Below are 12,583 nucleotides of genomic sequence, written 5' to 3'. Positions count from 1 at the left end.
TGCTGAGTAGGGAGCCTGATGCAGGGCTCAATCCTGAGACTCTGGGGTCATGACCTGAGCCAAAGGCAGACACTCAAACAACTGAGCCACCCAGGTGCCCTCATGAGTGAGGTTTGGAAAAAACAGCTATTAGTTGATAATGTTGCAGTAGGATGGGAATAGAATGGCAAGGGCTGGTAGGGAAGAATGCCAGTGGGATCCCCAAGCAGTAGACATTCCAGACAGCAAGAGGGATGAGTGTTCAAATAGCGGGCAGGCTTTTGGGGAGCAAAGAAGATATTATGATGAAGTGACAATAAACATGAGTATTAAGCTGGGAAGAAATAAGGACAGGTGGCTAGATCCAAAGACTAAACAGAGATGTCTTGTAGCAGAAGGAACACCTGTCACCTGTTATAGGTGATTGGTTTAGAAAGGCTTTTGCCTTATCTAGATACTTGAAGAGCCATTAAGGGGACAAAGAAAAGAAAGCTTACTGACACTATTACTAAATCATACTTAAATTTAAAAACATAGGCTTTTTCATTCTTATATTTAAAAGTGCACATTTCAAAAGCTTACATTGTTCACCAGTCTCATTGTCTCATGGGTAATGGGCCTAATAAATAATCCTAAATTTCTCCAGTCAGAATTGTTGGCTTCTGTTTCTTTAAGTATACGGCTTAATATTTCATCACTTGGAAATCACAAAAAAGAACACGTGGAAGTTCACAATTGAAGTAGCAGTTTTTAGAGGATAATTTAGGTCATGCTCAAATAGAGCTCTGCAAATTTCTTATTGCACTTTTTCTCATTTGAGAAAAAAACTAGTTACATAAACATGAAACAAACCCGAAATCTTGAGTTTCATAGAGCTTCATTGACCCAAATAAATGCATTTAATTTATTATTCATATCATTTAATGTAGTAATATGTTTTGAGTTATACAAAACAGTCTTCTGAATATCTACAGTGTAGCAGTTATTTCTAATCATTTACTCCTGGAAATTCACAGGGATGAGCAAACATATTTTGCATGCTGTAGGATTTTTAAAAACCATCTTGGCAAAACTAAAATAAAACCAAGTGAGGTAATCATTTCACGGTATATACATATGTCAAATTACTGTTCTACACCTCAGATGAATACAGATTTCTATGTTGATTATATCTCAGTAAGAAAAAATAAATGAGGGCTTAGGAGTATAGTTGGAAAACACTGTAAAGATCCTGGAACTAGGGACGCCTGGGTGGCTCAGAGGTTGAGCATCTGCCTTTGGCTCAGGGCGTGATCCCAGGTCCTGGGATCCAGTCCCACATCAGGCTCCCTGCATGGAGCCTGCTTCTCCCTCTGCCTGTGTCTCTGTCTCTCTGTGTGTCTCTCATGAATAAATAAATAAAATCTTTTCTAAAACAAAAAAAAAAAAGAGAGATCCTGGAACTAAAAATCATATAATTTTCCTAGCTAAGTGTTTAGTCTGTCTTGGCATAACTACCATGAAACACTCTGATATTAACATCAGTAAATCATATTCCAAGAATATAGTAGCTAATGGTAAATGGAGCTGGAAGTTCATCACAGGCAGAGATTTTTACCAAATCAATTAAAGAGTGTCAGTTTGGGATGCCTGGGTGGCTCAGCGGTTGAGCGTCTGCCTTCTGCCCAGGGCGTGATCCTGGAGTCCAGGGATCGAGTCCCGCATCGAGCTCCCTGTATGGAGCTTCCTTCTCCCTCTGCCTGTGTCTCTGCCTCTCTCTCTCTCTGTGTCTCTCATGAATGAATAAATAAATAAAATCTTAAAAAAAAAAAAGTGTCAAAGTTCTGTTTTTGTAGAAACATCAAAAACTATCATAATGTGTTGAATATTGACAGTGGTTCCTGAAAAATGTTTAGAAGTTAAATTCCCTGGTTCTTTAATGTAATTGTATGTAAATATTGTGGAGTTACTGAAGAGAATCTTCTCACATCAAAAGCAGATTTTCCCCAAATCTACCTTAGTTCCTTAAGGACCCTGACATCCTAACTAAAAGCAGGGAGAAAGGGGTGCCTGGGTGGCTCAGTTGGTTAAACATATGACTCTTGATTTCAGCTCAGGTCATGATCTCAGGATCATGGATTCAACCCCTACATCGGGCTCCATGCTCAGCAGTCTACTTGAGATTCTCTCTCTTCCTCTCCCACTGCCCCTTCCCTACTCATGCTTTCTCTCTTAATTGAAATAATTAAATAAAATATTTAAACAAAAAGCAAAAGAGAAAATATACAGGGTCATTTCTTCTCCAGAGATTAAAATATATCAACTGAAGGCAGAATATGAGAATTTATTACTCTTCTGTAATATTTGTGTGCTAAGACATCTATCAGAGTTAGATAACAAGCTGTCATTTAATGATGCACAATACTTTGCCATGTCAGCTGGGATTAACATTCACAATTGTAAACTAGGGAGGAGCAGAGATTGTGGTCATAGGCATAGTGCAGTGTAACTGTTACAACTCCTTTGGAAACAATAGAAAACCCAACACAAACTGGCTTAAGAAAAATAATTTATTGGTTCACATAATGCAAAATTATTTTTAACAAGAAATAGTTTTTAAAAATAAATGATTACTGTTTCAATGTCTATTTTCCAGAGTCCAGTGGACTTCAAAACATTAAAACCTGACTCTGTAATTTGCTATATTATTAGTATTATGAGTAACTGAGAAACTTTTTTTTTTTTTAATGGCCAAAGAGTCATATGCTCTACCAACTGAGTCAATCAGGTGCCCCCCAAATTTTTTGTTTTTGAGAAACTCCTTTTTTACAAGTAGTAGTGTCTCTGAGGTAATTTCAGAGGTAATTCATCTACATGATAGGCTTCAAAATGATCACACCTACCCTGCAAATATAGTTCATTATCAGAACTAAATGAATTATTCTATCTGGCAATAATATTGTTAATTTTAATTACAATTCAAATTTAATGGTAATTCTACTTCAGGGACATATTACAGTTGTCTGGATCATAATTTAGTTAATTTCCTAATTGGCCTACTTAAATAGTCAAGACTGTGAAACAAGTACAGTATATAACATGTTATATTTCATATAGTGTTGAAAATGCTCCCATTTTTAAAAAACATTGTGTTTGATGTGCATAACAATTCAAGGAGTTCAACACAACTGGTGTAGCACCTTCAATTTTCAGGTAAGGAAACAGAGACTCAGGTATACTTTGTTGAGCAGTTGTAACTTTATAAACAGCACACAACTGGTAAATAGTGGAGATGGGTCCTGAATAGGCCTTTGGACTTTCAGTCGTTTCCCATTACACCAAGTGTGAAGAGTACCACTTCAGAGGGCAGGTCCTGGCCCGTGTGACTTGGAGCAAATTAATCTCACCATGCCACAGTTTATCTGGAAAATGGGAGTAATAGCATGTACTTCACTGAAGATAAAAGGTGCTCATCTTGCACAGCACCTGCGACAGTGTCTGGCAAATAACAAGCCCTGTATAAATGTTAGCAATTCTACCACTATCGCCTTAACTCCTAATGAGATGGAGGTCTCATACACTTTATTAATAATACACCCAGAGGGGATTCCTAGGTCGTTCACGGTTTAGCACCTGCCTTCCGCCCAGGGCGTGATCCTGGAGTCCCGAGATCGAGTCCCGCATCGGGCTCCCTTCATGGGGCCTGCCTGTGTCTCTGCCTCTCTCTCTCATGAATACAGTCTTTAAAAAAAAATACACCCAGAGATTTTGTAAGTGAGGTTAAGAGAGCAAACTGTATTTTTTACTTCCAATATTCCCACTATTTTTGGTTTAATTATATTCCCACAGTGTCTTTATAACCAAGTAAACGTGGCAAACCTGTGTTAGGAACACTTCCCTGGGATGGAGACCACCAAGACCCCGAGTTACTAAAGGAGCTGCAATCAAGGGGACACACCGATCGACGTGTGATCACTTTAACGTGGAAGATGCTGGGTGAAAGCGCCGGCGAGACGTAGCTGCAACACTGCAGACTGTTGAGGGTTTCAATCCTGCTGAACTGCTCCATGGTCTGTCTCCGCAGGCCTGGGCACCGGGACTGGGCAGAGCTTAGTGCAGCAGGCTAGCCTGGGCACGTCGCCGGGACCAGGAGCCACCCCCAGTTCTAGTCACGCCGGTGCAGGCCAAACCTGGCGCCGCCTCCGCGTTCCTGACCAACCCCCGCCGGGTTTCCCCAGGGGCGTCAACCGGGCCTGGCGATCTCAAGTCTCCAACAGCGGGGGCCGGACGCTCTCCGCGCTCCCGCGTTCAGGGCAGAATAAGGGCAATTTCCCCAACAAACGCAGCCATTGCTGCCAAGTCCGGGATAAGGGGCGGGCGGAACCTCGGTCTTACCGCTCGGGCAGGAGGACCCCAAGTGGAAGGCCGAGCGGGAGGCCACGGCCCGCGCTGAGCCGCAGGCGCCGGGGGTGGGGCGGGGGTGGGGCTGGGCCGGCCCCGCCCACTGCGGCGGTTCTGACGTCACCGGCTCGGGCATCCTGGCTGTGGCGTCACTGCGTCTGGCGTCGCGGCTCCGCCGGAGTAGGCGCGGCCCGGGGAGCGCGCGAGGCAGCCGCGTCGGGTCCCGCCCGCCGGGTGGGGCGTCCGTGGACGCGCTTCCCGTCGGTTCCTCACCTGGGCGGGAGCCAGCGCTTCTTACGTCCCGGCGCTGGGCTCCGTGGAGCGCGGACACGGCGGCGTTGGACCGAGGACGTGCCCGGAATCCTGTAGGCCGCGGAGGCTCACGTGGCCCGAGGACCTGGGCCGGGCGCTCGCCGCTGCGGTGGCGCGTCCGGCCGTGCGGCCCCCGTCCTCGGCCCACCGCAGGCCGCCGGCCGCGCGGAGGACGCCGCCGCGGGGGATGCTTCCGAAGCTGGCCGCGGCCTGGCCGTTGGCACCTGCAGTGCCCGCACGGTGGCCAGTCGCCATTTCAGCCCGAGTCTCGGCCGGGCCTTCCAGAGAATCGCTGCTGGGGTGGGTGGGGTGCGGGCGTGGAGGAGGCCTCAGGACAGTTTCTGAAGCCGACGACCTTCCCAGAGTCTGGGGGCGTCCGCACAGAGGCGGCCCCCCAGCGCCCTCCACCCCTGGGACCCGGCTGCAGGCCGGAGCTTCCAGCTGGCCATTACCCTCCTGCGGTGTTGCGTGGCGCTTAGTGTGGCCCACCTCCGCCGCTAGGACAGCTCCCCGAGCTGAAATCCTCCTTCCATCTCCTTTTCCACGAGGCACGCTTTAGGCTGATTAAAACACACACACACACACACACATACACACACACCTAGGTTCTTAAAGTTTAGTGGAGAAGCTGAGTTCAAAATTAAATTTGGAATATTTCAGGTGGCTTAAAAAATATTTGAGCAGTGTAGACAATTGTGTAGTGAGGGTTGGTGCAGATGGTAAGATAAATCTTGATACCCTATGAAAGTGTCTGTATCTTCAGTGGTTTTTGACAGCTGTGCAGTCACACTTGTGATTGATGAGAGCCATGGACTCTTGGACTCTTGGATCCTGCAGGGCAAGAAAATTTGACAGAATAACCTCTCATCTATTCACAAACATATATTTCCAGGAGAATATAGTTTATTATTTAGCAGTCCTATCTTTCGAAAATGCAAAAGAAAAGTGGGTACCTACGATAGTTCTCCATTGTTGGAACTGGAACAATATTGGGAAGCTTGCCAAAGACACTTAGAAACCGCTCACTGCGCAGACCGCTGAAGCGCTGGTCTGTGACCTGAAGGCTGTGGAATGTGTGAAGTGTTCTGCATTCACACAGAAAAACGTGAAGGACGTATTTGACAAAGCACTGTTGGCTGCCTTGTAGCCCCTAGAACCGAGAAATAGCTGCAGGTGAGTACTGCTCTGAAAGTACCTCCCAGCACTTTCTGCACCATTATCATCAGACTAAAAGCAACATATAAATCAAATTAAAATTTAAGATTAACATATAAATTCGAATTTCAATTTTGCGGGGCCTGCCTGGCTCAGTTGGATGAGCGTGTGACTCTTAATCTTAGGGCTGTGAGTTTGAGCCCCACGTTGGGTGTAGAGATTACTTAAATAGATTATTTTATTTTTTTTAAGTTTTTTTATTTATTCATGAGAGACACAGAGAAAAAGAGAGAGGCAGAAACATAGGCAGAGGCAGAAGCAGGCGCCTGACGGGCTGGATCCCGGGTCTCCAGGATCACACCCTGGGCTGAAGGTGGCGCTAAACCATTCCCCACCAGGGCTGCCCAAATAAATATTTTTAAAAATAAAATCTATTTTTGAAGTTGCAGGGGGAGCTGCTCCATGTTGGTTCCCTAATGACCTTATACCGTTTGTTACTCTGTCAGCCTTACTTGACACTTTTGGCATCCAACCTGGGGCTGCTAAGGTTAGGAAGTCTTTGAAAGAAGGAGCTACTTGGGTCAGGGTAAGGGCTATCCTAAGGCTCCCTGGAGGGATCCCTGGGTGGCGCAGCGGTTTGGCGCCTGCCTTTGGCCCAGGGCGCGATCCTGGAGACCCGGGATCGAATCCCACGTGGGGCTCCCGGTGCATGGAGCCTGCTTCTCCCTCTGCCTATGTCTCTGCCTCTCTCTCTCTCTCTCTGTGACTATCATAAATAAATAAAAATTTAAAAAAAATAAAACTAAGGCTCCCTGGAATGTATACTATTGTCTAAGTGATGGACAAGAGGGGAAGATGAGCCTCTTCCCTGCTCTTGTCATACTTGTCTATAAACTGTTGTGTGTTGGGTGAAGTCATAGGAGTAGACTCTCCAGGATATGATAGTATATGTTTCCGGTTAGTGAGTATTTGGAGGCTCAGAGAGGTGTCTGAATAGTGCCTTAATTGTTCATTTGTTGAAACTGAGTGGACAGCCACTTAAATCTGAAAGTAAGTACAAACCTGTGTTTACTGTGTTTGCTTCCTCGTGCACCTTCATCTCCCTCCCTCTTACCCTGATCTCTTCTGCTCTCAGAAAGTTCTGACCTGAACTCTCTGAAGAGATGACATTGTCTTTGGGCAGCTGTAATAACCCCTGAAGTGCCTGTGTTTAACTCTTTGGTTTCTATTTCTCTAAAAAGTATCTGAATTCAGCTGATAGGGTTTGGATGAAACTTAAAAAAGATGAAAAAGCTAATAAGTGAGTGCTCTCAGCCAATTCACTGTACCATTGTGAAAATATAATTTAAATGATATGTTACTCTCTCATAGTATGGATGCATATAAATGGTTAGGGAGAAAAATGTTCTGATATCCAAAGTTTCGACTGTGTATATAATGTGTCTGTTGGTTGACAAATCAAAAGTTTCTGCGTTCTGTTAGCAGATGCTTGCCAGCATGTGTGAGTAATAAACCCTTACAAAATTCTGGACCCCCTTACCGTAATATTTGGGGCCTGTGGGGGTGAATTTACCACAGTGCCTTCTAGCAGTCAAAGAAAAAATGCTTCTCACAAAGTAAAGAACTGTATGATTCTGTGAAGCTGCCATGTCCTGTCAAATTTGTAAGTCCTGCTAGTAGTTGACCTGCCTATTTGGTAAAAGAATTCATATCGTTATGGCCTTTGAAACTTGCCTATGTAATATCTTATTCAGTGAACAGTTCACACACCCGAGTGGTTCTAACTGATAACTTCTGGATTATACAGTGGGAACAGATGTGTACGTGTAATACTTCTCTTGAAGTAAGGAATATTCCCATTGGGGAAATGCCACAAATAGAATGGCACTAGTGGGACAAATATATAAGCAGGAGCACCCCTGGATCTTTCAGCCTAGGTATGAGATGCTAGTACACTAGTAGAGCAGGATAGGATGCCAGGTGAAGGGAGGAGGGGGGTGAGGACATCGCTATACTGATTAAGGAGCTAGTAGAAAGAGGATACATGAGGAAACTATCCCGCAGAATGTACAGACTGCCCTTCAGCTTGGGCTGCTTTGTTCTAATTTGCCATGTGAGCTCTAAGTGATTGACAGTTACATAGACTAGGCGGTGGCACTGGCCTGCAGTGCCCACTCAGGGTTTGGACACAGCAGTGGCTTGACATTGCTGCCTGGTATACTCCATTTGAGGGGCAGTTACTGGCATGTTATTGAGTGCTGGTAGACACTGAGAAGGTAATAAGCCATAGCAGATGTTATTATATTCCGACGTGCCCATTTTGGAATGAGTTAAAAATGAAAACACCAACAAAGTGAACATTGCCTAGCAAGGATGCATTATAAAATGGAAATAGTGTATCTAGGAAAGAAGTAAGCTTCCTATTCCTGCTATAATAAGTAACCCCAATTTAGTGGCTTCAAACAACACAAATTTGTTGGCTTATGGCTCTGAAACCCAGAAGTCAGAAATGGATTTCAGTAGGCTGAAATCAAGTGTTGGTGGAGTTGCCCTCCCTCCAGAGGCTCTAATGAAGGATCTGTTTCCTTGCCTTTTCCAGTTTTTGGAGAGTCTCCTCATTCCTTGGCTCATGACCCCTTCCTCACATTCTAACCTCTGGCTTCCATCATCCTATCTCCTACTCCCTCTTCTAGTCAAATCTCCCTCTGGCCTCTTTATGTAAGGATACTTGTAATTGCTTGTGATTACATTTAGGGTCCACACGGATAATCCAGGTTAATCCTCCCCTTTAGATCCAGTTTGCTGTGTGTTTTTTTGGCTATGCTACAACTAAAGTGAAGGGGAATAGGTACAACCTGATGATACCCTTTTTTGGTCCCTCCTCCAGGTGGGAGGAGGAAATTTCCAAAGGTGAGCCTAAGAGGACCCCAAATATTAAAAGTTTATATTGGTATTTCCTCCAAGTGGGAGGGGAAAATGTTAGATCAGTTCTTAGGGTTGGAGTAAAGCAAATCAGAGGGGGGGAAAGGGGAAAAAAAAACACTCCAGCTATTTCTTCAGTTTAGTTGCTATCAGTATTTGTTAGCCATAACCCCCACCCATTCCAGCCGATTCTTCCTCAGTAGCTGGTAATGCTAATCCTGTAAAAGTTCACTGGTAGAGGGTTGAAAAAATTCCATTTAGAAGCATGAGAGGGCAGATCTTTTTTTTTTTTTTTTTTTTTTTTTTTTTTTAAATTTTTATTTATTTATGATAGTCACAGAGAGATAGAGAGAGGCAGAGACACAGGCAGAGGGAGAAGCAGGCTCCATGCACCGGGAGCCCGACGTGGGATTCGATCCCGGGTCTCCAGGATCGCGCCCTGGGCCAAAGGCAGGCGCCAAACCGCTGCGCCACCCAGGGATCCCGAGGGCAGATCTTTTTAAACGTAGCTATGTGTTTTGTGGCTGTTGCATCTGATGGAGTATAAAAATCGATGTACAATGTTATGCTTATAATTTCATAAGTGCTAGAAGGATCATCCCAATCAGGGAAAGCTGCAAAGAAAAAGTTAGTGGGACACATAGATAATTGCTTTTGGTCACTGGTGGGTGGGTTGAAATTAAAAATTTTTGAGTATTTAAAACTAAAATTCCTGTAACTGAAGATATTTACTTTATTTTTTGCCTATTGGAACCTCTGGATAAAAGGAAACAACATGAAAAGAGAGGCACTCTTTTACAAAGCAGATTGTAGATGCTAATGAGCTTTTGTCACATCAGATGTCTGATTTGTAAAGGCTGATGATTTTCCAAAGTGATATGCATTTTTTAAAGGTTTCGTTTATTTATTCATGAGAGAGAGAGAGAGAGAGAGAGAGAGGCAGAGACATAGGCAGAGAAGCAGGCTCCTCACAGGCAGCCCAATGTGGGACTTGATCCCCAAACTGGGATCACACCCTGAACCAAAGGCAGACGCTCAACTGCTGAGCCACCCAGGCGTCCCTGATAATGCATATTTTTGAGTGGTTCTGTTTGGATTCTAAGCCTGATATAATAATAAGGGTCTAAGAAAGGCTTGCTTGTCTGACTTGGAACATAGCAGTTTGGCCTTACAGCATCTCAGCTTTGCTATTGGCTCTTTTGGGATGCTATTTACTGACTCCAACCTGAAACCTGATACTTCTGGCTTGAGCTATTTCAACCTCAGGCCAGCTTTGCCAAAGTAGAATCTGACAAAGTTGCTCTGCTTAAAAACAAAACCCAGGCTCTGGGACAGTTGCCGATTCAGGACATCACTCTGTGGACTAAATCGCAGACACATCTTGGATGCTGGGTGGACCATCTGGGTCATAAACACCCAGAGAAAATGTCTTATTTCTGATGGGACGATCTGAAATTGAACTCCTGCATTAGCAGCATAAATCTGACACTGAGACTGGACTGTGGTCTTAATTTACAATTACTACAAAAGCTGCAAATTGGGAGAAGGGCACATCACAGGGAGTGTGACCCCGTACTCAAGACTGACAGATGAAACCCCGCACTGCGTCTCAGGCCTATTTCACTGCTGTTAACTTGTTTTGGCTTTACAGATTAGTTACATTTTGCAACAGTGATCTGATAGCCTGACTCTGCATTCCTCACCTTTCTTTTGGTACATACACCTTCGTAAGGCAGTTCATTTATTAAATGCAGCTGTCCCTAGAAAGGGATTGATGTTTTCTAGGCTTCTCCTTAGATAAATGATCAGGACAAAGAAAGGATGGGAGGTTTTATAAACTCATGAAAAAGAATTTTTTTAATTCAAAATTTTATTCTGGACAAGTCTGAATATGATGTCTTTCTGGTTCTTTTTAGTTAAATCATATAAAAATAATTTTGTGAAAATGCTTTTGTGTCTCTTGCATGCAGCCCTTCCAAATGAAAGTCTAGATGAGAATAGGGGATGATTGAAAAAAAAGTTATTATTGCTGAAAAGGACACACATAGTTTGTAATAATGGAAGAAAAAAAAATCCCAGGACCTGGGGTGTGGGGTGGGGGAAGGGCATAATGTTTTTATGTCTGTTTTTCAGCAATGTTCCTGCAAGCTTTGCCGTCTTCCTTTTTTTTTTTTTTTAATTAATTTTTATTGGTGTTCAATTTACCAACATACAGAAAAACACCCGGTGCTCATCCCGTCAAATGTCCACCTCAGTGCCCGTCACCCATTCCCCTCCAACACCCACTCTCCTCCCCTTCCACCACCCCTAGTTCGTTTCCCCGAGTTAGGAGTCTTTATGTTCTGTCTCCCTTCCTGATATTTCCCAACATTTCTTTTCCCTTCCTTTATATTCCCTTTCACTATTATTTATATTCCCCAAATGAATGAGAACATACACTGTTTGTCCTTCTCCGATTGACTTATTTCACTCAGCATAATACCCTCCAGTTCCATCCACGTTGAAGCAAATGGTGGGTATTTGTCGTTTCTAATTCTTTGCCGTCTTCCTAAGGAAAAACTCACTGTGTGCCTTTTCAAGCTGTGAGCCCTTTGAATTCTAACTTCTTGTGGATCCTAGCTTCAAACTTGACCAGCACCGACCATGAGATGGCAGGGGGGTGATCCCAATACCAGCACTTTCCTGCAAAATACCTGCCAATGTTCAGGTTGAACTGATGTTATAGACACATAAAACTGTAACTGGCTGCCTCAGGTAGTCCCTCTGAAACCATGGACTGAACTGCATGATTTGGACTAGACTGAGAACCTAGAGTGGGAGGCCCCACAGTGGAAGGCCATGTTGGGAGCTCTGTTGATCTGTCCTGCCTGGTATGTCTGCTTAGCATACCCCAAGAGTTGAAAATTCTTTGTTTCCATGCATACCACATGCATCCTCTAGAATTGTGTTTCTTGTTTGTGTGCCCTTACCTATCATAAAATTGACTCAGCCCTGGAAGGCTTTCAGGTCAGCTTTAATTTATTGGCTATGCCTGAATTGATGCCTTGGTCCAAGTTAAAAAAAAAATTAAAACAAACTTAAGGATGAAACCATTTGGCTTTCTCAGATCTGTATAGTTAATGGGATTTGTTTTCACTGGTTAAATAAAGGACCTCTAAATTTAGGGCATAATTGAGATCAATATTGCAGGTTGCTTTTAAGGGCCTACTGATAATAGTTTTGCTCTAAAGGTGCCTTGGCAAAAAGCCTTCTTATTCTTAGAAAGTCCTGCTTACAAGGTTGGCCTTTGGCTAGGTGTCTGAAAACTGTGTTTTGGAAGGGTTCCCACCATTTGCAGGGCTGATAAGAGTGACTCACTGTTCCTAAACTGTGCAACCAGTCTGGTTTATGCTATATACCTGCTTTCCTCCTGGAGTCTGGAATTTTGTTACATGGGAGGCAGGGTGCCTACGTGACCAGCCCCTGATAAAAACCTTGGGCACAGAGTCTCTAATGAGCTTCCCTGCTAGACAACATTTCACAGATGTTGTCCCAGCTGGTTGATGTGGGAAATAAGCATGTCCTGTGTGACTGTACTGGGAGAAGACCCTTGGAAACTTGTGCATGGTTTCTTCTAGACTTCAGCCCATTGTGCCTTTTCCATTTGCTGACTTTGTTTTGTATTCTTGCACTGTAATAAAGCTTAGCTGTGAGTACAACTAACCACATGTTGAGTGTTTTCTGTTCTCCTAGTGGTGGGTGGTTTTGGGTTCCCCTACCTACCTACACAGGATTGAACTATGATGTTGTAGCTGCACAGCTCTAATGAAAACTATGCATGACAAAGGGAACTCTG

Source organism: Vulpes lagopus, chromosome 7, assembly GCF_018345385.1.
Source record: "Vulpes lagopus strain Blue_001 chromosome 7, ASM1834538v1, whole genome shotgun sequence".
Lineage (NCBI taxonomy): Eukaryota > Metazoa > Chordata > Mammalia > Carnivora > Canidae > Vulpes > Vulpes lagopus.
This window is presented reverse-complemented; position numbering follows the sequence as displayed.